Consider the following 26033-nt stretch of genomic DNA (forward strand, 5'->3'; position numbering starts at 1 on the left):
AGGGCAATTGGAAGGGAAAGCATGAAAAAAGAGCTCATTACAAAGCCTTTCAGACAAATGTTACTTCATCATGTCCGATCTTCCTGATCCAAACGCTCTGTGGAAAACTGGCATAAATAATTTATGTGCATATAATAACGCTGCTGTTGTTTCAATAACCGATACAGCTGGTACAAGACTGCAATAGGATGGTTGGAGATGAAGCAATACACATTAATTGATTAAGATGAAGCAACATAAAGTTGCTTTTGCTTTGGGTAAACTTTGGTCGTTAGCCAGACATCTCTCCACTTCCTGCTAAGTAAAGTGCTGGGAAAAGAGACAACATGTGTAATGCACGGAGTGGGCCTATAATAAGGCAGAACATGTGCACACGGAATCTTCATAGAGTGAGTCTTATTTCTTCATCATTGGCAAATCTTCCCATAATGAAAAGGACAGTTTTATAACGCACAATACACTAATATAAATGTGTATGTAGATCTATTAGGTGGAATCAGTGAACCTGTGGTGGAACTACAAGTTCCAGCATGACCCTAAGGTGTGTTGATTACAGAAAGTTGTAATAACTAGGAGATTTAAGCCCATTTCTGATGTCATGTAGCACACACAGGGGGAGGCCTATAATAGAGGGGACTTGTATTTAGGGTAGTCCTTCTATATACCTGATACTTTGCAACAAACGGGCGTGATGTAGCTAGTGCACACACATTCGTTTTTATGTAATTTATATTCTGACTAAATCGATACTCGATACAAACAATAAATAAGATTGTCCCGTCCGAAGAGAAGATCGAGAAGTACTATAAAAACTTCTATTTTCATAACACCTCAGCACGAGATAACGTTGAGAAACAGCATGGATTGACATCTTTGTGTCAGAATGGAGATTAGCTATCTGCACAAGACATTACTAGTACTACTATTGTAGCAAATAGATCCACTATAATATGAATTTAAAAGTAATTCCCAGTTAGAGTGATGCACTGAACCCGGTGAACTGTTAGCATTGCTGTCTCCTATAGCTGGAACCATGAGTTTAGTTATTATTATTATTATCTTTTATTTGTTAGGCGCCACAAGGTATCCGTAGCGCCATACACAGTACAAACAGTGGACTATACAGGGTGAAACAGTACAGAACAATAAACAAAAATACCAATACTTCAAAAGCTCCACACAGGGTAATACAATAAGCACGGAGTAGAAGAACAGGTGAGGAGACAGGAGGGAAGACGGCCCTGCTCATGTGAGCTTAAGGGCAGAGATTGCGATTGTACATCACTACCGAGATGTTGGCGCCATATAAAAATTAATAATGGGATTGGCTAACTCACCAACTGACCTTCAGCACCAGTGTATATCTAAGGATATTTGGATTTTCACCAATGCATAAGCACAATTATTTAACAAATGTGTTGTAATCCAGACATTTTTTGCTACCTCTAACATTAAGTCATACTTTAAACTGAATTCCCGATTAAACCTTTTTTGATCACCTACACACGCTGCATTAACTAATGTTTGCTGTAAGTTCTGCAGTAGCCATTTAGAATGGGGAAACCTGGTCTATCCTGTTGCACCATAAAATGTTTTGTTGGCAACATTTAGCTTCTGTTACAGAAATGTAGGAATTTGACAGAAACATAAAAGCCATATGTGACAGTATTGTAGCGTTTGTCCAATGTGGAATATTTCTGCTGATTTTCACAATAAGGTGTGTGCGCTAAGAGTAAAACATTTCTATTTGTGTGTACATTCCTGCCTTGTAAAGTCTCATAGGACAGAAACTCTATAAACTAGTTTACTCCTAGAGAGCAGACAGCTGCATTTAAAGTTTACCTGTCACCTAAATACAGATGAATCTTGATGAGAATGTCGTTCATCAATTGACTGGGACCCTGTGACATTATATAATGCTGCCTCCCTGCATGGAACTTAGAGCAATGTCTGACACTACAAGGTGAGAGGTAACCTTTTTATGTTTTACATGTTTAATGATGGGAGAAAGCTGGGCTCTCTCCCAGGTATCCTTGTGTCACAGGTTTACTTCCTGTTCCGCTGACAGTCTCATGACATCAAGGAGGACAGATGAAGTTTCCTTTGTTCTGATTCACACCTTGTTAGTGTTACTGTGCACTCTGTGGCTGTGCTTACAGGTCTCCCATCCGCCGACACACTCTGTCCTTTTAGCAATAGAACAATGGATTCTTGGTAGTGTGTTACTGGGGTTCTGAAAGTAACAAAGCACAAAAACTCCTAGCAGCTCTGCCCCAGACATAAATGTTCAATGTCACAGCACTGAAATGTATAAATAAAAATACATAAATCTTTAGCAGTCATTGTAAAATACCACCTTAGTGAAGGTACCCAGTCACATGATGAATCTGCTCTGTAGAGAACTGCAGCAGGTACTAGCGATAGAGGGCCCCCGCCTTATGCTCATCAGTGTTACTGGTGGTGACAATAACCCTCCCCCCTTAGCCACAGAAATGGTTTATTCGTATGACACACAGACCACAGGGTAAGAAGTTGGACCAGTACAGTACCAGCTAATTAAGTCACAGAAGTGAGGGGGGAGGCGGTCAGACGGTTTGAGAAGTGTCTGGCGAGGGAGTGAAATCACTGTCTTATTTTATGGACTTCTCTGTCTTACTGCTAAATGTTGTAGTACTGAGTTTATTTAATACAGTTTTAATGGCTGTGCACTTTTGTAAATCAAAATAATTAAAAATAATAAATTTGGGAGTAAATAAATCCAGCATCACCCGGAGCAATAAAAGTGTGTTCTGATCGCGAGAAAGCTCTCCGAATGGTTTGTGCAGGGACAGACAAGCTGCTTCCAGCAGCCGAGAGGTTTGGACACCAGCCTTGGGGTTTAGGAAAGATGCCCATATCATTGCGGGCTTCCCCTGAAGCAGTGCCCTCTGGTTGCCAGCTGGGACTCCAGCTGTGTAGAGTTTCTGTGGGTAGCACCATGCCAGCACCAGCTGTAACTTCAGCTGTGTGTTCTTATTCTGTGTGTCAACTGGGACCTCAGCAGCCAGCCTTACCCACTTACCTCACCCAGAAATCTGCTAGCACCTCCCAGCTGTGTACCTGGGTTTATGTATGGAGTCACAGGGAGGCTACAGCAATGTGCCAGCTGATGAGATAATGCAGGGAGTGGTATCGCAGAGATGTGAACTAGATAGGAAAGTGCTAAAAGCATCGTCTTATAAATACTACAGGCACGTGGATCCTATGTGATGTACAGTGTAGTCTCTGATTATATTACCAGGAAAGTAAATCATTCAGGTAGTTACTCCTGGCATTTATAAAGCGAGTCTAGTTCCTGACACCGCATATGAAAGTTATATCCTGACACATCGCACTTTCATGGGGTGCGTCGTTTCCAGTTCACCGTTTATCCTGCGTAAATATATGAATATTTTGATTGGTTCCCGCTGTAAGCTAAGCTCCCCCACACTCTTATGTCGCTGTCATACTTGCTAAGGATCATCTTCTGCGTTATCCTGTTTAAATATATTTTTCCTTGCACAGTCTGACCTGTCAAGTGATCCCATTTGACATTATTCAGCCTAAGAATCTCTCTGTACATTTTCCTACCTGCCCAAAACATCACTTTCTTCACGGCCCAGGAATTTCTCTGCTATCTGACCACTTCATGCCCTGCAGTAGCAGTGTCCTGCCTTTCTCATAATACATTGTCCTGTCTCCCCAGGAAGCTTGTTATGCTCTGTCCAACCTGCTTAGAAAACTTCCTGTGTCCAATTTATATTGTATTATACATCTGCACTAGTGCCAAGAACCTCCCTTTGAATGATATTACACCTTCCCAGGAACCTACCTCTCCATTATACAATCTGTCTGTGACTCTAGGACTTTCACTTTCTACTGTCCTACCTGCTCCAAAACATCCATTCCTACATTGACTAGTTTGGCAAATAACCTGCTCTTCTCCATTATTCATTGGACTGTTTTCAGCCAGCCTTCATCGAGTCTCACCTGAAACGTCTTCACTCCATAATCTATTTACTGACAGAAATACTTATTAACTTATTATCTACACCTATAAACCAGATTCTCTCTCTAGACTCCTTCATATGCTCATGAATTGGCATCATTGCATGATGATGGTACCTACCGGCTCTCTGCTTACTTCCTAAATATTTCTCTCACATTTAACATATACTTTCATTGATGGTTTTGGATTTTTTACAATCAAGGTGAAAAAATGAAAATGTGTACAATGCAAACTGATATTTTGTACTCTGCCTATGTTCTAAGCAGGAAGAGAAGTTGTCAAAAAAACAAAACGTTCTGTACATTTCTCAAGGTCACAGCCTTATCAAAGGTTTTCTCCATATTCACCCATGTGACCTTTTTATAGCAGATCCAGCTTTGAAAATTAGCAAATTATTTGCTCTGGCAAGTTCCTGCCTGCTGGTGGCGCTAGATATCCCCACCAGTCGCACATCCTTGTTCATGGGTAAGTTTAGAGAACTGGTGCCTCTTTAAATGCAGCTTATGACAGTGTGATAAGGAATGTGATGGCTTTATCAGAAATGTGTGGCTTTATTTAGCAGGGTGAGGCAAGCAACATTCTCAATCTGCTGATAAATTGTACAAAAAAAAAAGCGAAAAAGCCAGAAGTAAAAATAAGTTCTAGAAGCAGATTAGTTTGCAACTATCAGGTGCCTCTTATTCCTATTTTTCATTGTTAGCCCTTGTATGTTGTTTTATTGCTGGATTGTTGTATTTGTAGGTTTACACATAAAACTACCCTAAAATGTATTGCACATGATGCTAAAGTGCTGTTGCCCCGAGATTCCAAACAGACTATAGTCCCTGTAAAGGTGCATCCACATTGCTGTGTTTGGAGTGAAAACTTATATTTGTTGAGCACCTTTGGATACCACTTGCCCTTGCTAAAAGCTTTTACTGCATTCAAAGTTAGTTCAGCTGTATTAAAAGCAAAACAAAATTGTAGATGTAGTAATAAAAAAAGGCGAAATAGCCACAGAAGTGGTTTACATATTGTAATTTATATACAGCGATGAATCATTTGACTGTAACTTGTCTCCTCCATGGATGTATAACTCGAGCTAGTTTTTTTTATTATTACAAAAAGTTTGGTATAACTAGTATAAAGTGACTATTTATAGTATTTCTTAGTTTTCTATCTGACCTGTGTGTCCCCCTGTAGCTCCGGTTTTGTTATTAGTTCTCTGAACCACCAATGCTGATACATAGGAAACCATCATCTCTCCAGCTGTTTTCTGGAATACGTTTACTATAATCAGACAACTGTGCTCTCATACAATACATCCCGTGCAAAATCTTATTGATTTGTCTGTAAGGAGACATTTTCACATAATCCCTGAAATGTTACTTATCTAAGCTATAACAGTGACAATATTAGGCTGTTATACAAATCATACAGTCAGCAGCGATGACTGAATCTTACTGGACCATTTTATAATGAAACTAGAAGTAAAATAAAAGACTACTTAGGAAGTAAAGTGCGGATAGAAAATGTACAAAACGCTGTGGAACACATCCAACCAGGCAATGTTGTTTTGAAATGGGGAAATGTCAATTTTGGGAGTTCATTTGGACAGACCTATCAGGAGAAACCAAAGGTATTTCTTACTTTTGGGAAAACAACCCCAAAAAGAAATGGTTCAATTTGTCATTTGGAGCAAGTACAACCTGTCCCTGATGTATTCTATGTGTGTTTCCATCAGTGATGGAATGTTCATCTTTTATACAGAGTAAATATCTAACGTATGCTCTCAGCAGTGCTCTAGGGCATGTTACAGTCATTTTTAGATGTTTCAGCCAAAAGCTATTATACTTTAGGCTTCGATTTTTTGATGCAGTACATCTTCCAGCCTATTATAGGGGACACTAGTGTTTCTATGTGATTAAATATGTGTATTACAATAAAGGCTCTGGGGCCAAAGAAAACCTTGGAAGGGCCACACCTGGCCTTTACAACCCATTGCGCGTTTCATGTTTGACATGTTGGTTATTGTTTTATTGTGTTTTCTACTTGTAACTGTATCTGTCCATAACTGCAGCCTAACAGACTGCAATGGCTCCATTATTTCTGTGTCACACATCAAATATGAATTAGTTTTACGTATTTAGAGGAGTTGATGAGAAGTATCGTATGAACTGATGAAGAGGGGACGGCAGCTGGTGCCTGGGAGGAGCAGACCCTTTTATTGTTTGACTTATACACAAGTTTTCTGGAACACTCAAATTACTACTTTAGTCACCTTTCAAACACAAACCCAATCACACCCACACACTCATAAATATTTCACACAGGTGCTGAGCCTTTCACTGACTGACGCTCAGTTTTTGCCTCTTTCCTGAATTTGCCAACACTTCTTTTTCCTTTTTGACTTTGACTTTTGTATTATTTTGTAGCTCTCTCCAGTGTTCAGAGGGCACATTTACAAGCAATATGCAGTTGGCAGTGAGAAAACGAAGTGTTGCCCCTTTAGACCCATTTATTGGATAACTGATCTGTGCTTGGGTAGGATTCAGATAAATCTATTACTTAGATTATATACCAGCTGTGGCTCCTCCACGGTTGGAACTAAATATAGAGGGCATGTTGGGACTTGTAGTTCCACAGCATCTGGAGAGCCACAGGTTGCCTAAGCTGGGTTTTGCTGCAAGGGAAGAGAGATGATGTTACTCACTTGTTGCAATAAAACAAAGCTTCCTGGGAGATCTGTTTCAATAACTTTTATGCAGTGATAGAAAACCCTGAGATACTTCAACAGGAAACCACTTTGAAACCATATAAAGTTGCTACAATGTTAACAAATTGATTATTAGGGGGCGATTCAATTAGGAAGGAGGTTCCATTGTTATCTTAAGCATTATTTTCAGTACAATAATTGGCAAAACTTTACGTGACAAAAGAATGCGCAGGGGAACTACGCTCCTAATTGAATCACCCCCTTAATGTCATATCTGCTCCTTTAGTACTTGGCTGCACATTTTGGAATGGTGTGTCTGGAATCACACTTTGTAGTACAGGTGTAGGTGTACAGTGTAGGTGCTTAATGAACAATAATGGAAGTTTCATCACAGTAGTGACTCTGTGCTGGGGGGCTTCGTATTTCAGATATATTTACAGTACATTCTCTATAGATCTCCCCATAGGATACACTCAGCTGTAACGTAATGAAACGCATACGCACAGGCCACCACCAGGTTCCTTCCTCTCCTATCCAGACTCTGTCTTCTCCATGTATGTGTGTGATGTGGTTCTTACCAAATCGGAGCGATTGGGTGACCAGGGGAGGCCTGGGGGCAAACACAAGTATAATGGCCCAGACTCTTCCAATAGCGACTGGAAAATGAGATATGGAAATAATGATTTGAAAGAATTATTATCAGACATTATTGACCAGAATTCAATTCACAGAACCTTCTAGTGACCTATATAAAACAGAGTATTCTAGTGACCTCTATACAATATACAGAGTATTCTAATTACCTTTGTACAACACGCAGTGTTCCAGTGACCTCTGTGCAATATGCAGAGCCTTCCACTGACCTCTGTACAATACACAGAACCTTCTAGTGACCTCTATACAATACACAGAGTATTCTAGTGACCTCTGTACAATACCAAGCGTTCTAGTGACCTCTGTACAACACGCAGTGTTCCAGTGACCTCTGTGCAATATGCAGAGCCTTCCACTGACCTCTGTACAACACGCAGAGCGTTCCAGTGACCTCTGTACAACACGCAGAGCATTCTAGCGACCCATATGCAATGCATAGAGTGTTCTAGTGAAAAATATGTAGATGTTTCCCAGCACTCTGATTGGTAGATATCAGTGACCATTCATCTATCAGCGTGTCAGCACATGCTAAAAAAGAATACACTTCCACTTATCAGTACCCATAGACTACACTGTATTCAGTGCACCAGGATCCTTTCTATGACAGGACTGCAGTAAATGCCAAATTGTCCACATTCCCATCAACAATCTCTTTCCTAATCCTCTCGGACTACAGCTAAATTGTATTATTTTCCTGTCTGTAACATATATCCATGGTAAAGGCCAAGCCAAACAAACATTTTGTTGCTATGTTTTAAAGTGCAGTGATAAATGGCAAGGTTTTGACACCATAGTAATCTATGTAAAGGTGCCCAGGCTCAGTAGTTGCTGTTGTAGAGGTGTTTTATCCAGCTTCCAGCAGCCGACATAACCCAGAGAAATGTCACACAGTTATATCCCCATTGCTACTGTCGTCATAGTTTGTAGCCACACTTGGTAATTGCAGCGACGCCAAAGCGATATATATCCAAGTTTTATAACTGGCTGGAAATAAACAAAATACTCATTTGCCTACTCTGTATGTTTCTGCTATCAGAGACAAAACGTGTGTGTGTGTGTGTGTATTATATATATATTTCTATGTGCTGACCCCCATAAATAACATTTTCCTTTAAAATACATAAATACGCACAGTCTATATTAAAGTCATATTTGATTGATAGCTTAACATATGGCTGACAGTTTTGTTTTTTTTCCCTGCTCAAGGGCTTGCTGTTCCAAAATTAGTATATGCCATAAAAATATTTGGAAGAGGAGATCTGACATTGTCATTTCACACAGGTCAAATGGAAACTTGTTTCTGAAGTTGGATACTGAATTATTTGTTATAAAATACTTACTCTTTATCTACCCCCTGCATGTTTATACTGAACTACAACCACCATCATGGCTTTTTTAACATGTGGAAAATTTCTGTTGAAGACACAAAGGCCTCTTTATTCCGCCCAGCAGTAATCTTCGCATGTGGCAAAAACAAGATTCTATTTGGGAAAAAAAAAAATCCACACAGACCAAATCATAGTAATCGTGCAGAAAATTGCACCTGTCACTCGGGACAACTGTGTATTGAGCTGAGCAGCTGTGCCGATGTCAGGAGGAGGAACCCTAATTACTTAGATCGGACAGGTTAGCTTCCCCTGAATCAGGCTAATAGGAGTCAGATGGGATTAGGATTAGCAGCACAGTACAGAGACAGCGGGTAGCAGTTGATAATCTAATAAATATTCGGAGAATCCTCTAGTTTGAAACACCGGATTAACCACAGCTCAGAAGATAGGGCAGCGAGCGACAAGTGTGCTGAGAAGTATAAAATGCTCCTGATTCCACAAAATGATTCCACATGGTGAAAGTAACAAATGCAACTTCTAAGTGATCTGTATAATCTCACCAGACGTGCAGATAAAACGAGGGTGTTGTATAGGGACAGATAGTGAAAGTAAGTGGAAGTGACAGGGTCAGCCCTGGAGCCTGGAATAATAATGAAATAACTCCCTACCTCTAGTTTCCTACACGGTGGGGAGCATAGACGTGATCACAATAGATTGCATGCAATGTCCTGGGAACAGATTCTCCCTCAGGAAGGGAATCCTAACCCCTGCAGAGGGAATGAGAAGAAATAGCATCACAGTGTGCAGCCACCACGCAGATCACAATGATGGAGGGAAAACTCCATCACTGACTGAGCCTCCAATGCAACAAGTGTCCTGATTCATAAGACCTCTGCTATGTTTTATGCATGTCTATGTAACATGTAGTGGTATAGCACCAGTATATATATGTGTGTATGTGTATACACATATATATATATATATATATATATATATATATATATATATATATATACACACACACACACACATGCAGTACCTGTGAGGCTGGGATAATACAGCATGAAATGGTTGAGATTCACTCATTGACGAATATGGTATAAGACAGTGGTGGAAGTGGGGGGTATACGGGGGTATGACATACCTCCATATCTCCTACTGCCTTCATTGTAACACGATCACATTCCAGTCCCTTACATTTTTCATACGGCCACTTCCACCACTGGTATAGGGTGATGTGTTTTATATCTGGATATCTGAGGCTTACTTTTGAATAGAAGGGACAGTGCACATTGTAAGTGTTCTTTTTTGGCTTTTTGAAATGTCTGCTTCACATGCACATCACACAAAGTGACCAGACCACCTACAGAGTTACTGCTGGGGTCTGACTTTGTGAGGAACTTTAAGTAGATGTCACTCAGTGTCAGTGTATTTGTCTAACTCCTAACTTCCATATAAAGTTGCCCAAATGTACTTTAGCAGATTTGTCCACTTGTAACTAAAAATAATTCCAAACATGTAATGGTGAAGGCTGTTTCCAAAGTTTAAATATTAAAAAGAAATCTCCTTACTTCCTGATGCAAAGGTGCAATCCATACATCCAAGAAATTTATGTTGTCGAGTGCACCTCTAACCACAGCACTACCCTCCTCCTCTCTTCCTGCTAAGAGCTTTTGGCCGTACATTGATGGTTTAACCGGGAGCCCTGTCATGTTATTTATAAGCATCAGTAAATATCGATTGAAATGACACTCGTACATCTGGAGAGATAGCTGCCGAGACATACCAGTGACTTCTAATGTTCAGAGTCAGTGATGGCGGCAGCTGTCGTCTTTTGGGGCTAATCAATGGATTAACGGATATTAATAATATTGAAATATTCTCTGTGATTACAAGGGACGGGGAAGGTGTGTGGTAGATTTTCAGTAGGAAGCACCTACCTCAGGGTTCAAGTTTGAGTTATAAATTTGCAGAGATATATTTCCCCCCCTAGATAACCAAAGAAAATGAAATCAATCTTATAAATATTCAGCTGTGTATTTTTTCTCCTTAGAAATCATATAATATGCATTTAATCAATAGGGCTTCCTTTTAGAGAAAATAAAAAAATATAAACGTGCTGATATCTGTAATTTTCTACCACAAACTCATTTTTAATGAGGTAACTATCCCATAAAATATGCTTTTATTTTCAGTAACATTGTATTTTGTCTTTTCTTTCTGCTGCAAACATTGTTACTGTGTTCCACTTATTTTCTCTTGTTCCCAGCTATGCTGGCCTGTAAATGCCTCGACATGCAGTATTATTGAACATTAAATTGTTCTTGGGTTAGACATCCTATCTCAGCTGGTGGCACATAGGACCGGGCTTAGGGTGAAGGAACTGGTTAGGGGAAGGGAATCTCGAAGTTCCATATTGTTACAAAATAACTTGTTTGAAATGTTTGATCTTCTGCTGAGAAGGGTGTGGGTAGAGCAGTTGTGTTGGGGCGCACACATCCATCATCATCACCATTTATTTATATAGTGCCACCGATTCTGCAGTACAGAGAACTCACTCACATCAGTCACTGCACCATTGGAGCTTATAGTCTAAATTCTCTAACACACACACACACACACGCACGTCAATTTTGATAGCAGCCAATTAACCTACCAGTATGTTTTTGGAGTGTGGGAGGAAACCGGAGCACCCGGAGGAAACACACGCAAACACGGGGAGAACATACAAACTCCACACAGATAAGGCCATGGTTGGGAATTGAACTCATGACCCCAATGCTGTGAGGCAGAAGTGCTAACCACTGATCCACCGTGCTGCCCCATGATAATCTTTTGATAATCCATGATGATCTTTTATTGGTAGAATTAGTTTATTTCTATTATACAAGATGTGGTGCAGGTAGGGCCCACAGAGACCTGAGAGAGGGCTGGGGTAGTACTATAAAATGTGCAGTTTGAACAGAGCAAAGGGCAGCACAGTGGCTCAGTGGTTAGCACTTTTGCCTCACAGCACTGGGGTCATGAGTTCAATTCCCAACCATGGCCTTATCTGTGTGGAGTTTGTATGTTCTCCCCGTGTTTGTGTGGCTTTCCTCCGGGTGCTCCGGTTTCCTCCCACACTCCAAAAACATACCAGTAGGTTAATTGGCTGCTATCAAAATTGACCTTTGTCTCTCGGTCTGTGTGTGTGTCTATATTAGGGAATTTAGACTGTAAGCTCCAATGGGGCAGGGACTGATGTGAGTGAGTTCTCTCTACAGCGCTGCGGAATTAGTGGCGCTATATAAATAAATGGTGATGATGATGAAACTGAAATTTGGGCCTGTTTTGATTACCAAATGTGGGCCATACTTTTTACCCTAGTCATACTGAATGTGAAAATGTAAATCTGATTGGATGCAGCAGGCCATGCAGTAATATAGAGGTAAGATAAGGTAATACGCGTAGAGTGAGGGGAAGTGAGCGATCATTGTAGCGCTCCCTCTGGACGGCTGCAGGAGACATGGACGCTGTCTCCGTGATCCCCACGGGTGGAGGGAGTTGATTTTCTGCTGTTAATATTGCATCCGTTGATGAAGAATTCGTTAGGATAATGGAACAAAGCTAAAATATGAATGAATCTCTGTCAAGAAGTATCTTTTGTTTTTTCAGCCTAGCTGCAAGGGGGGGTTCATCTTGGTGCAGGCTGACTAAGGTGTGCAATGTCTATTAGTGAGTGCTGCAGCTTTAATTAGGGTCGTGTTTACTGAAAGGGAAATTATTTAGATGGTTACAATATTTGTAGTGTAGTTTACAAAAGATGAGTATGGCCCTCCAAATAGTGTAGAGCCGAGTACATACAAAGGAGGCTCCACTATATGCCCAATGCATATAGAGTCCAGAAAGATGTATATGTACATCAGGGGCTCACGAACAATCTGTGGTACAACCTCCAACACACCTCCTTTATGTCTGACACCAGGGAACTCGGATGTAAACTCAAAGATAAAATACATATAGTGCAGTACGCTTAAATAAACCACGGAGGTCCAGCACCAGGCATAGTATATTACATAGTATATTACATTCATACATGAGAGTGTAGGAAACCCCTTTAAAGAGAGATTCACTTTGTGATCCTTGTAGACTTTGTCCCCTTAAGAAATGTGCTTAAAATATAATACTTATTATGGGACCTTGAATCCTCCACATCAAACTGTTGTGCAGACTTTTTCCACGACCAATACTCCATAAATATGAACAAAGTAAAGGATATGTAGTGTATTACCCTTATAATAGTACCCTAGCTTCCTTTTGTCCAACATACGAGTCATAGAGGAGGTGTGTTGGAGGTTGTACCCCATCTTACAACAGAGGATAAAGACCTGTGACTGTCAGTGAGCGCCTGATGTATGTAGAAATCTTTCTTGATACTATCTGTACTGTAGTCTGCGGCTGTTTTCCAGACAAAATGGGAAAACACTACAGAATGGCCATAAAATGCTTTTCCTTGTTAGAGCTGAACGTAATTTTACTGTTGCCATTGACAGAATTGGCGTTTACCTTACAGTCATTTTATAAGCTGTGAGGGCAAGTTACAAAAAGTATTACTAAATATTGTGACATGAGTGTGTGTGTTTCTCAAATTACAGTTCACAATTGATTGTCTAATGGCCACATGTTCCCCTTCTGTACACAGTAATATCTGCACTGAGCAGACTGCTCTCTTCCTCACAGTGTCTTACAGTACACAGACATCACTACATATTATAGGGGCACTTTGCTAGATACAAATGAAACAGTCATTGGTGGGGCCAGGGCAAAAGTCACTCTAAATGCCCCCATCCTTATTACCCCTTCTACAAACAATATGCGTTTACGTTATTCTGAACATCATGGGCTAAAGAAAAGTTGTGGCTTGGAATCTTATAACGGAGGTTTAGAGAGACGTATAGGAGATGGGTGTACAGTGGGAGAGAGAGACTGGTGTAGAGCGAGCGAGACGTACAGGAGACGGGTGTAGAGCGAGAGGCGTATAGGAGATGGGTGTAGAGAGAGAGAGAGAGAGAGACTGTAGGAGACAGGTGTACACAGACATGTATTGGAGGTAGGTGTAGAGAGAGTATTGGAGGTAGGTGTAGAGAGAGTAAGAGTTATGTTTTTCATCCTCTTCCTGTTTTAATGCACAGAAAGCTGCTGACTGCGTGAGTCGCCTCTTTGACGGTAGAAAGCATTGTAAAGATACAGCGTAGCTACTTCTGATGACTTTCACAGGGAGCACTTGGCGCTTGTTGTTTTCTTTTTTTTCCCCTGCAAAACAAAAGAAGTTTTTGAAAGCTTTGCAGGCAGATTTTACACTTGGACGTCCGAGTTACAAGAGCATCTTTTCAGCACTGCGGCACGTTCCTTGCTGCGTCCTGTCACAGTAAAATCATCTTCTCACAGCCCCTGTGTGCCCCTCTATACCCAGAGCAAGCCCCTATCCAGGCATCCCCTGTGTGTTCTCCTTTGTACACAGAACACCATTTTCCAGCGCTCCGACAGAGAGAGCCACCACTTGCAGTGGTTTTGTTTCCTGCAAGAAGAAAAGATGTCGAGTTCTAACTTGTCACCTTCATTTTTTCCCGTTACCTACTTCATCATTATCTTAATCACCATTGTGTTCAATTTGACCGTTTTCCCTTTCACTGCTTCTGGTGTGTAATGCTGTGCTGACAGTCACCCCGGGGCCTATTGCCTAGGGAACATTCCTGTTAGGCCTCTGCCCTAGGCCCTCACCCCCCTCTCCTGTGTCACTTTCTATTCTATTTTTCTCCCTTGTTTTTTTTTTTTTTTTGTCTTTTAACATGGTTTTGCTAAAAAGTTTTTTAATCAATCAAGTATGAGGCAGAAAATTGGCTTTGTCACGGCTGGGTTGTGGGTCGTGTGACAATCACACAGTCTCTTGACAGCTCCTGAAAGGCAGAGAGGGATATGGATATTTTTTGAGGAAGGCCCTGGTTTCCATGACACCACTCCATGTCGTCCGTCCCCCCAGCGTTTCATGGGGCTCTCGGGGTCCTGGACTTTACAAAAGAAGCCAAGCTCGGTGTGTGCGTTTAAAAGAGAGGGCTGCAGGAGTCAGGCTAGGGAAGGGGTGCATTTTGGGGGAGATGCTGGACGCTCTGACAGCTGCCCCTTTTTTCTTGTCTCGCTCACTTCGGGGAGCAAACATAACTTACAATAAGAGAGTCTGCTTTGTGAGGCTTCCTATAAACCACATCATTAACAGACTACTAGAGGAGCCATCTGCATTGCAAAAAAAACACAAAAAACCAACAACCTGATTTTGATTAAAATATTTCATTGAATAAAAAGTCTCCTCAGTTCTTATTCTCTTCCACAAGTTCTTAAAAGTGCTGATTTGTCCATCATTCTTGGCCACAAGTCTTTAATATGTTGGCTTACCAGATTCAGAAGCCGCTCCTCGCACCATATGTGTTCTGTGGTTACAAGTTGAGCTTTTAAAGCGAAGTTTACCAAGAAATGAAACAGATCACACTATAAAATGGTAATTGAATTTTCTAAGGCAGATATAGCTGAAATATGCTAAGTGGTTTTAATTTGGTTAGCATTCCTCGAAGGTTATTTAGAGGGGAGTGTGTTTTAACACTTTTACTGCTGGTTAGGCAGACATCCCTCTGAAGGAGAAATCCACGTTGGTGCCACCATAGAGAGGTGCTGTATTTATGTACCTCACGCCACCTCTCTTTTCCTTTGTTACCTGTGTACCCACCTCTCACTTAACCCATGTGCCCACTTTTCCCTTCTCTTCTCCCCTTGCTCGCTTTCTCCTTTTATAATTAATGATTAGTTTTAATTGGTTTGCTTAGGCAGTCTGACAGCAAATTAGCTAAAGCAAGCCAGCCGCTGCTAAAATGTTATGTGGGATTGCTGCGCTTTTCCAGTAGGCGAGAAAACGGAGGACAATATTTCTTCCTGGTGCTGGGAAGAACACGGCTCTTATATTATACAAAAGAGTCCTGTACACAACTGTTAACTAAGAGAACTCAAAACAAATGTTCTTAAGGGCACCTGGACTGTTATGGTTAGATGATCATGTCTAAAATAGTGACACCACTTAAAAAAAAAGGCAAAAAAATTCCTCAACACAGTTTTTGACGGTCACCTATAACATCAGATCAATCAAAACATTTTGATGAAACAGGCCAAACAAAAAACCTGTGCATAAAATGTATGCAGATGTGTGATACGCAGGAATAGTGGTTCCGAGTAGAATAACAATGTAAAGAAAAAACCACCAGTCACATTGTGTAGAGAAGTTCAGGCTTGTATAATAATTTCAGAAGTTTTGGGAGCTGTAGAGCTTTTTCAGATAGCCGCTTCTGTTAAAGAATTCACCATTAACCTGATCTCCAGATATCGTGTTGGGGCATGGATATATCCGCAACATTCCAGGGGTTGTCCACCTTTTGGAAAGCCCCATTATTTGGAGGCATCCTTCCCCCCCATGCACCTATTTGATGGTGCTCCTCTGGCCTCCCACCATTGCTGTATTGCACCCAGAGTACTGACCTAACCTCAGACTTGCTGAATCTCCTGTTCAGCCACAAGCCACATTTACTCTACATAAAGGGCATGCACTTACATTTCCCACCCAGATTTTGCAGCCAGCTCTCTTCTCTTCCTCTTCTTTCTTTGATGGGGTGAAGCAGTTTCTTAGGCAGCAAGGGTTAGTCAAATAGTTGTAATGGATTATAAAGGCTGTCATCCTGACTGAAGATCCCACCGCCCTCACAGGAGGGCTGAATGTCATGTGTCCCATGTTGTATGTTTTCTGAATATTGTGGTAGGAAGTTTTTGATGAAATTTTTACTTTTTAAGGTTTGTTTTTAGCATAATAAAGATGACATTTTAATGTAAATACATTTAGTGAGCCTGTCATCGCCTCCTCACTCATGTAAGAAAGTCCTGTAGATAGTGATGTTTTCCTGTGAAGGTTCCATGTATCCTATATCCGTTCTCTTATCATTGTGTTTATATCTGCAGTATAGAGTTAGTGAGAAAAAAAATTATTGTTCCTAAATTACATTTTATGCAGTTGTGAGAAATCAGTATTGCAATATTGTGAAACAGTATAAATATCAAAACAATGTACAAGCTTCTGTCAGCCCTTCATACCACCTATCCTGGTCTATGTGCTAGAGGCAATGGGATAAGTAGGCAGTGTGCTCATCGCTGGCTAGATAGGAGCAGTGTGGAGGTGAAATAATATGGGGTAGATGATGGATGGGAGGAGGAGGCAGGATTTATACATCATGTTGGATGGGAGGGAATGGGCTTAGACAAGCAGTGGAGGAAGAGGACAGCATAAATGATTCTCATCATTAAATAGAAACATACAATTTATCTCAAGTACTCGTTGGCTGTACTCAGCCTTTGGTCCTGTGCTGGGAATCAATCACTTGTATGGCTGTGTGTAGTCATTTGTAAGTATGTGCACAGAACTTTATACACTGAAATGTGGACATATCTGCAGATGAAGCTTTTCTTTGTAGATTTCCATGTGCCAAGGGGTTGGGGCCTGGGCAAAATATACAGTTGGTGGCAAAATGGGAGAAAATAGCGCATTTCCGCTCACATGCAAAGCCGTACACAGCTGGAGATACGCCAGCAGCATATTCACCTGGTTTACAACAAGTCATCCTCATCAGCGAGTATATTCAAGAGATAGGTCTCCTACCAGGCGTGTGTGTCTGCATGAGCCGCATTTACTGTACTCGGAAACCGTTAGAATGCCCCTCCCTCACAAGTGGGCATTAGTGTCAGTTACCATGTGCATCTGTAGACCATAGGTGAGACGTTCTATTATTTTCTGTGTGATTATGTAACAGTATGTCACGGCGTAAAAGTTCTATAATGACTGTTTAGAGAATCTGCCCCAGAATCTCCTACTTTTGTCAGTCATATCAGGAAATGTAAATAAACAGGGAAAAGCAGAGAGACGCGGTTTGTAAAGATAATCTTGATATCCCGCACATACACTGATATATTCACAAGGCTTTGTGTCTTCTGCCTCCGAGCAACTTTATCTTTCTGTGTACACTCTAAAGTGGGATGTCCCAGAAGCCGTCTATACATCACGCGGTCAATACGGCTTCAAAATAGCAGTAATTCCAGAGAGAGAACTGTGCGTGTTCTCACCATACCTTGCTGTCTCTCACTTCAGATCAAATAGACATGGCATGTATAGCTCTTTAACATTCATTACAGCAAGATTTGAAAACTTGTCAGTTATAGACACATTAAAGCCGATGTTTTTAGATAATGACTATTATTTAATTGCAAGCTCTTTGAAGCAGGCATTAAGACTTGGAGAGTTTACATATTGAGTGTTATCTGTGAAGTTAGCAGCTCGAGGTTTCCTCTGCAGAAAAGGTTGTGCTATCCCTTTTAATAATTTCTTATATTTTTTTTTCTATTTTGCATTGGAGGGGTTAGGAGACAGCCAGTACATTAGCTGCCTCCCCAGCATCCTCTTGGAGAACTTCTCTCCCCAATTGTTATGTGCGATCAGATCTGAAAGTTGCTCTCTAAGCTTCTTGTCACATTTTGACTTAATGAAGTGCAACTGAAGAGGGAATTTGGGTTCATCACGGCAGTCGCGCTGCGCTCCCTTGTTGTCAGAAAAGAGGGGCGGTTTGGGACCGCAACGCAGCGCTGCAAGTCGTTATCATTCCGGTCAGTCTGTTTAACACAAAATTAAACAAAGAACTAATTAGTGCCTCATGAATTAATAAATGCACAGTTGCTTGGCTAGGAAAAAAAAAAAAAAAAAGATGGGGTAGCAGGGAAGAAAGGCTGAGAGTTAGTGGCTGTGTGTCTTTGACAGGGGACGCTTTATAATGGTGACATCAATCTAATCTGCAGACACCCTAAAGTTATGTTTTTTTCAGCTTGGGTCCCTATACATCGGCCTGTGTTTACATGTGTTAGTGAGCATCTAGATAAGTAGTATAATCATACAGGTAATGATTCCAGCTAGCTGACTAAAGTGAGTTCTGTGACATGTCTCTTTCTGGAGCTGTCAGTCTTGTGTAAGACATGGCCTTCAGCGGTTGTGGGACTACATGATGAGGTCCCCAAATGGTAACTTAGTCGCCAGTGAATTTCTAGGCCTTGGGAAACACATCTCCCATTATGCTTTCAGTCAACTGAAGATACAAACCCCAACACTGAGTTTCACTGGAGCTGAAGAGCCATAGGCCGTCTACTTCTGCTCTAGGCTGTGACATCTTGGGGTAACCTGACTGTCATATACAGTCCCTCCATATAAACTCCCTCCATAACTCAAATAATCATCAGCTGAATTTGGGGGATAGCAGTGAAGGTCTGTACACCTGTTACTGATGTTTAATGTATAAGTTAATGTATATAGTTATTATGCTGCATGGTCCCTAGCAAGTCTATAATAAAGGAATTACAAAGAGATACAAGTTTGGTAGATCTTTCTGGTTCCAAGAGCTTACAGCCTAGAAAAAAAAATATTTTGTCCTTTAACAGAGATACTGATGGGCTGTTGGCTAAGAGCAAATAAGGGTAATTTACCCACATTTGAAGGTGTGCACCCACTACAATCAATTTGCACTGACTGCAGGATAATCTCATAATACACATATAGCAAAGAGTGAGACACCACTTCTAGGTCTACCCTCCTACTACCTTAGGGCCACACCCTTCATTCATTTAAATGTTTGATTTGGCCTAAAATCCTACTTGGGAGTAATCTCGTTTATATCTTACATTAATCATGAGCGTGAGGGGCACCTGGACCAAGAATTAGCAACATTTTGTGTGAATCGGATTTATTTTATATTTCTACATTTACTTTTTGCTGAATTGTCTATGAATAGAGCTGGAATGACCATTCTGCTGTCTGGTTGGGGTAGGTCAGGGGACACATAAGGCTGAATTCTACCAACAGAACGTGCAAAATGTCATGTGTAGCAAGATAAATATTTCCAGGAACAGTTTTACTAGTTGTGCTCATCTCTGATAGAGACTGCTTGTTACCTGTCACTTCTAAGTGTTTGAAGGTTTTGGTTGAAGACTGTTTTCCTGCAGAAGTGTCGCTGGGATATGTAAGATTCATTACATGAAAGTATAGACTGGATCTCTGGCACAAGGTGGTTATGTGGGGAGAAAGAGCTGAGCATCGCCAGTAAAGCAGTGACACTGTTCTCATTTAAATCATTGCGTACCACAAATGCAAACTTCTGCACCTAAGCAGACGCTGCTATATTGGGTCACAAATCCATGCGCCTCACGGTAAAACTACTGTGCTACAGTTTTGCTGTTTGTAAATGACCCTTTATGTTTTAAAAAGTATGTTGGCAGCGATGTGTGCTGCAGCAGCCCAGATTATTTTCTGATTCAAGTCTATGGATGCGAGTTAAGTTTTCAAAGAAATATGGAAATGTGCAGCAATCAACTGCATTGAAGAAAGTGTGAAGTTCATCACGTTCTCCTCTATCACAATGCAGATTTTCAGCTTTGTTATATTTTAATCTTCTGGCATGTTATACCTGTGTAATTTATGCTAGGGAGAGAGGGGTGTTTGCTATTGTTGTGCCCCGTTATGTGTGTACATATTATGTTGGTGTGTATACTACTCATAACCGGTTGTATGTTCAATATCCATTTGTTTTATTTTGCTTTATTGATGTAAGTTTGCACAGCATTAGATTTTGCTATGTGATGATGTGAGTGTGCACAGTATTGGTAATTTTGCTATGAGGTGAGTGTGCATAGCATTAGTTCTGGAGTGTGATGATGTGAGTATGCACAGCATTAGCTCGGCAATGTGATTGTGAGTGTGCACAGCATTAGCTCTGCAGTGTTATGATGTGTGCACAGTGTTGGTGATTTTGCTGTGAGGGGAGTGTGCACATTATCGGTTCTGCTCTGTGATGATGTGAGTGTGCACAGCATTAGTTCTGCAGTGTGATGATGTGAGTGTGTACAGTGTTGGTGATTTTGCTGTGAGGGAAGTGTGCACATTATTGGTTCTGCCCTGTGATGATGTGAGTGTGCACAGCATTAGCTCTGCAGTGTGATGATGTGAGTGTGCACAGCATTAGCTCTGCAGTGGGCTGATGTGAGTGTGCACAGTGTTGGTGATTTTGCGGTGTATACATTGTCAGTGGATGCAGATCTCACTCACTGCTGTGAATGCAAGGAGGGGGTGGTGAGGAGCAGGGAGGAGGAGGGAGTCCATCCTTAAGAGGACATGTCAAGTGCAATTAGTGTTATCTGTCTAAATATGTACTGGGAACACAGCATACAAGAACATGTTTCTATAGCTTTAATAGAGACATATGCAAGGTCATATTGCCTCATAAAATCCCCCAATCTGATTTTAGGATTACGCATTCTCAGTAAATTGGCGTTATTCTACTTGCATCACTGATAAGCTGCAGCTGATAGACACATGAGGAGAAACAAAACAAAATCTGACAAAACAATGTTATGAAAGTGCTGAGCTTACACCAGATGAGAAAATAGGAATGTTGAAATGCAGGGACTCATAGAGGGGTTCCAAGTTATCTTAGTGTAATATAGAGAGAATGCACAAGGCTGGCAGCCTGGTCTCTCTCATACAGCGGATACTACACCCTCGTCCTCTCTTCCTTTCCACCACCTGGCTCCTAACTCTTTTACTTCATCCTATACACATACATGTGATTGTTTCTGTCTGCCCCCCTCAGAGCTATCACACCCCAATCTCTTTCCCTCGCTGTGTCACAGCCTCGCCAGCTTCACTGTATTGTGAACTTTTGGTCACGGCTGGCCAGACTGTGACATCCAGAGATTTCACCAAATTGGACCAACAATGGGCACATGTTCTGCCTGATAAAAATCCATTCAGATTCAATAATATTCTGATCTGTCTGGTTGGAACAATCTTTGGCCCCTTTAGATCTCATAGGACAGTGACCCGATGGCATGTAGAATCGCCATTAGTTTCTCTATAGGTTTATGCTGCAATGTCCAATACAAACATTTACTTTCACAAAACGGCAAATTCTGCCCCTGTATTTGGTGAAATAATAGTGGCTGAGTATTTGTAATCACAAAAGCAAAAGGATTAGTAAATTAGTTTGTTTATCTCATGATGTGTTATTTGGATTGTCACTTGGGATATTGAGATACTGTCTGGAAGGTGTGACGTATTTCTATATTACTCCAGAAGCAGTACAGAATGTGTGAGGCATTTATATAACATTCCAGAAGCAGGACGGAAGGTGTGAGGGATTTCTATATTACTCCAGAAGCAGCACGGAAGGTGTGACATATTTCTATATTAATCCAGAAGCAGTACGGAAGCTGTGACATATTTCTATATTAATCCAGAAGCAGTACGGAAGCTGTGACGTATTTCTATATTACTCCAGAAGAAGTATGGGAGGTGTGTGGAATTTATATAACATTCCAGAAACAGGACGGAATGTGTGAGGGATTTCTATATTACTCCAGAAGCAGTACGGAAGGTGTAATGTATTTCTATATTACTCCAGAAGGACGGGAGGCGTAACGTATTTCTATATTACTCCAGAAGCAGTACGGAAGCTGTGACGTATTTCTATATTACTCCAGAAGAAGTATGGGAGGTGTGTGGAATTTATATAACATTCCAGAAACAGGACGGGAGGCGTAACGTATTTCTATATTACTCCAGAAGGACGGGAGGCGTAACGTATTTCTATATTACTCCAGAAGCAGTACGGAAGGTGTGATGTATTTCTATATTACTCCAGAAGCAGTACGGAAGGTGTGAGGAATTTCTATATTACTCACCAGCATTTTCTATGAACAACTCTTGATAATATATTTGTGGTAATAGCTGGGACCTTGATACAGTCATTTTGGCTGTTTTATTATTTATCTATTTTATGACTGGGATGTAACTGTATCTGTCCTCCGGGGCTCAGACTCCTTCCTGACTCCCAGGATACTAACTGATGTAATTACTGGTGTTAGAAGCCAAAATGGCTCCCAAACCTCACAAATCCCATGGGCCAATCAGAGGCCACAACATACGTGGTGGTCTCCAAGTCAGCATTTTCCTAGTCCCCTAGGAGTGTAGTTTTCACTTTATTGGTGAGAGTCTAACCAGAGATTCCCTGGAGCTAAAAATAAAAGGGATCCCCATTGGTAAATATGAACACTGTGTGGGACATTTATCAACAAAGTTGCTTTTACATTTTCTTCTTAATCATTACATTTTCAGCTATATTGTCTTGTTCTCATATCTGACATAAGTGATGGGAAAAAAAATTAGTTTGGAGAAATGACAACAGAGAGCACCGATTTACTTTACACAGTACTACATGGAAGTACGCCGCGATTGTCATACCACATTGTGACTTTTATCTTAGTTTTATCATGAATAGGTCACAGCTGTAATTAAGTAAACCTTGTCCACAGTTTCAGCAAGTCGTAGAAGTGTTAAGTAAACAAAAATTGTTCTAAGTCTTTTCATATGTCACAGGGCAGTTACACCACTTTAATGGATTAAATTAGGACATTGCTTCACTACATCTCTTGATAAATATTCCCCTGTATATTTTAACTTTAGTTTAAAAAAATCCCACACTTGCACTGAGTAAATAAATACAAGGTTAACTGCTATTATACACAGATCCATTGCAGACATACTGAAATCTTAGCATCCCATTTAAGTCCTGTCATTAACAAGATGGCTTTGACTGGTGGTTTGGGTTCCCTGCTGAGCCAGGGACAATAGGGGATTGTGTTAGTGTGACTTAGTCTGTGCTAACTATTGAGCAGACATAGGTAATCTTTTAACCCTCACATGTTAGGAACCGTTTGTGGTGTGTGTTTGTGAACTGAAATGCGTCCTGCGGACTCTGAAATATGCAGAAAGAATAGGTGTGAGGACGGCAGAAAGAGAATTTTTAATCTTCTTCCTTCTGTTGCTGTGCGGCAGCAGGGGACAGCCTGACTTTGAACACCAAGGCAGATTTCTCTTCCTTAGATCTGCTTGGGGGAAAAAAAAAATATGATATTGTAGATCACGTAGTTCAAGGGATCTATGGTTACCTGTGTAAAGAGAATGGGGGATCTGAATTTGCTAATTATTAACATTCTTACACCAAACCTGATACCTAAATTCAGCTGTGAATTCTTCTTCACTCTATCTCTCCAGCCACCTTCCCAGAGCTAAAAGTTTTCCTTTGTCAGATCTCCGGAACATATGGTGGTAAATAATTCAGTGGCCTCTTCCTGCGTTTTGTGCGAGACTCTTTCTAAGGATTGCTGGGAATGAATTGACAGATGCTTTATCAAATGTGCTTGTGACATCAGGATGATGAGGTCATAGGTGTTCCTCACCGGGCGTATGACTTAAAAAAAAAGGGGCTGATTGTCTGGTGCGCACAATAAAAGAGGTTGTTTATTGATGTTTATAAATTAGTGTATTAAAACTAATCATATCAAGTAAACAGAGCTGGGAGTTGCATAGAGGTGTTATTTATGTCTGGCCTTTATTTTCCCTCCACACCCCCTTCTTATCCCTGTGATCCAGCACCGGTGTGTGATCATATACAGTGAGTTGAAGCATGCTCACCCCAGCTGCTCTTCTACATCTGTGTGACACATGCTTCCTACTGTACAGCCTCTCCTCTATACAGCTAGTCCTGTGTGGTAATACACAGGACGTGTACCTGTCACCTGTGCTCTTTCTACCAGTGGACACCTGTTATGTCTGAGTACAGCTGCCAGATACACTATATATGTTCAGATCAGCTTACCACATGCTACTGTATATACATTCCTATCACCTTTATCCCTACCTGGGCACACCTCAGGTTACATTTTCTATAACAAAAATGCTAATAAAAGTTTTGTTTTTTTTGCCTTTTCAGTTAGGATGAAGTGAAGGTTGGAGGGGTGACTGGATTTGGGGCGTCTCCACACAAGGTAAGACCCGTTACTTCTGGTGCCCAATGCCGTTTGAGCTGTGCAACTTGTCTTTGTCTCTACACCTGTTGCCGGATAGACTGAAGTCATTCCCAGTTGCTGAACACAAACATACTTTCTAATGGGATGCACCACCCTGCTTCTTGGTGGACAGTGTACTAATGATATTGGGCAAGGTGCATGTAACATTTAGTTTTACATCCTGCTTTTCCAGGCTTGTGCCAACACTGGCGCAGCTATCCTCTCATCATAGAGTACAGGTGTATTTACCCAAGTGGAACGTATATATGACTGATGTTGATCAGGCAGATGAGCCGCTGTGGTCCCATCCCTTGTTTGGTTTGGTCCGGCTGGTGTCAGAGGTTATGGGTGGATCAGTAGTTTATGTAAATAGTTGTGATGTAACATGCTGGGGTCTCACAGGCCATCCCATGACATCCATCATCCCCCCTGCACACAGGGGGATTCCAGACACTAGCAGCATGTGCCCTGCTCTGCAGAGGTTTGCTTTTCCTTTTGTTTCTTTGTAAGTTTTGTAGCCCAACTGTGAAGCACTTTTTTCTTTTGTCCCTTCAACTTTTTTTTTTCTAATACGCCCCCTCCCTCTACTCCCCTCCCATCTAAACCCCTCCCTAAATCACTCCTCCTGCTTGTTTAGCTTTTGGCTTCTATTCTGACTTCAAAGCCCTCCCCAGTCATTGTCTGTGAGCTGCAGGCAGTGGCCTTGGGATAGAGCACACTGCAGGTCACATTAGGGCATCATGCCTGCCAGTGTGAATGGCTGCCCCGGGATTCTTTCTATTCATGCTTCTGAAGCCTGGTTACCGCTCTCTGCTGGCAATGTGTGTCCTGCCCCTCCATTACTTACAGGGTTTCCCACCCTGACATCCGCTGTGGGGCTGCAGCCATTCTCTGCTTTTTTGGCGTTTACTATGCCAGGGCATGAGGAGGGATGAGAGCCATACCTACCAATATGCCCTATTAGTGCCAAAATAAATACCTGTCTCTGCGTTCAACAGAGATATCTTTACATACCGGGTGATTACTGCCAGCCTTGGATTAATACAATGTTTTTTACCTGTGACAACGGGTTAGATTAATGAGAACATGAATCAACAGATTCTTATACGAACATACATAAAGTAGCTTTCAGTGTTCCTTCTAAACTAAGCAATCTGGCAGTGAAAGAATGAATAGTGTAATCGCAGATTTCCACTGCAAACTACCAAGTGATTCTGTGAGGCTAACCCAGCATTATCCCAATAGACCCCCCCGCACCCCTTTTAGCGTTCATACTACACAAGTATAATAGCTATTTCAGTTTGCCGTCAGTGATGTCTGATGA

At 41.2% G+C, this 26033-nt stretch overlaps 1 protein-coding gene across 2 annotated transcripts in view; it reads left to right on the forward strand.

The window, feature by feature from the left end:
- CASZ1 (castor zinc finger 1) overlaps nucleotides 1–26033 on the forward strand; it is a 129587-nt gene that overhangs the window by 44466 nt on the left and 59088 nt on the right. The window contains exon 2 of one of the 2 annotated variants that reach the window (XM_075190243.1): nucleotides 24634–24697. The gene's annotated coding sequence lies outside the window, so the exon portion shown is untranslated. The remainder of the gene's footprint in view (nucleotides 1–24633; nucleotides 24698–26033) is intronic. The other variant, XM_075190242.1, reaches the window with a different exon arrangement.

This window comes from Mixophyes fleayi, chromosome 11, assembly GCF_038048845.1.
Source record: "Mixophyes fleayi isolate aMixFle1 chromosome 11, aMixFle1.hap1, whole genome shotgun sequence".
Classification (NCBI taxonomy): domain Eukaryota; kingdom Metazoa; phylum Chordata; class Amphibia; order Anura; family Limnodynastidae; genus Mixophyes; species Mixophyes fleayi.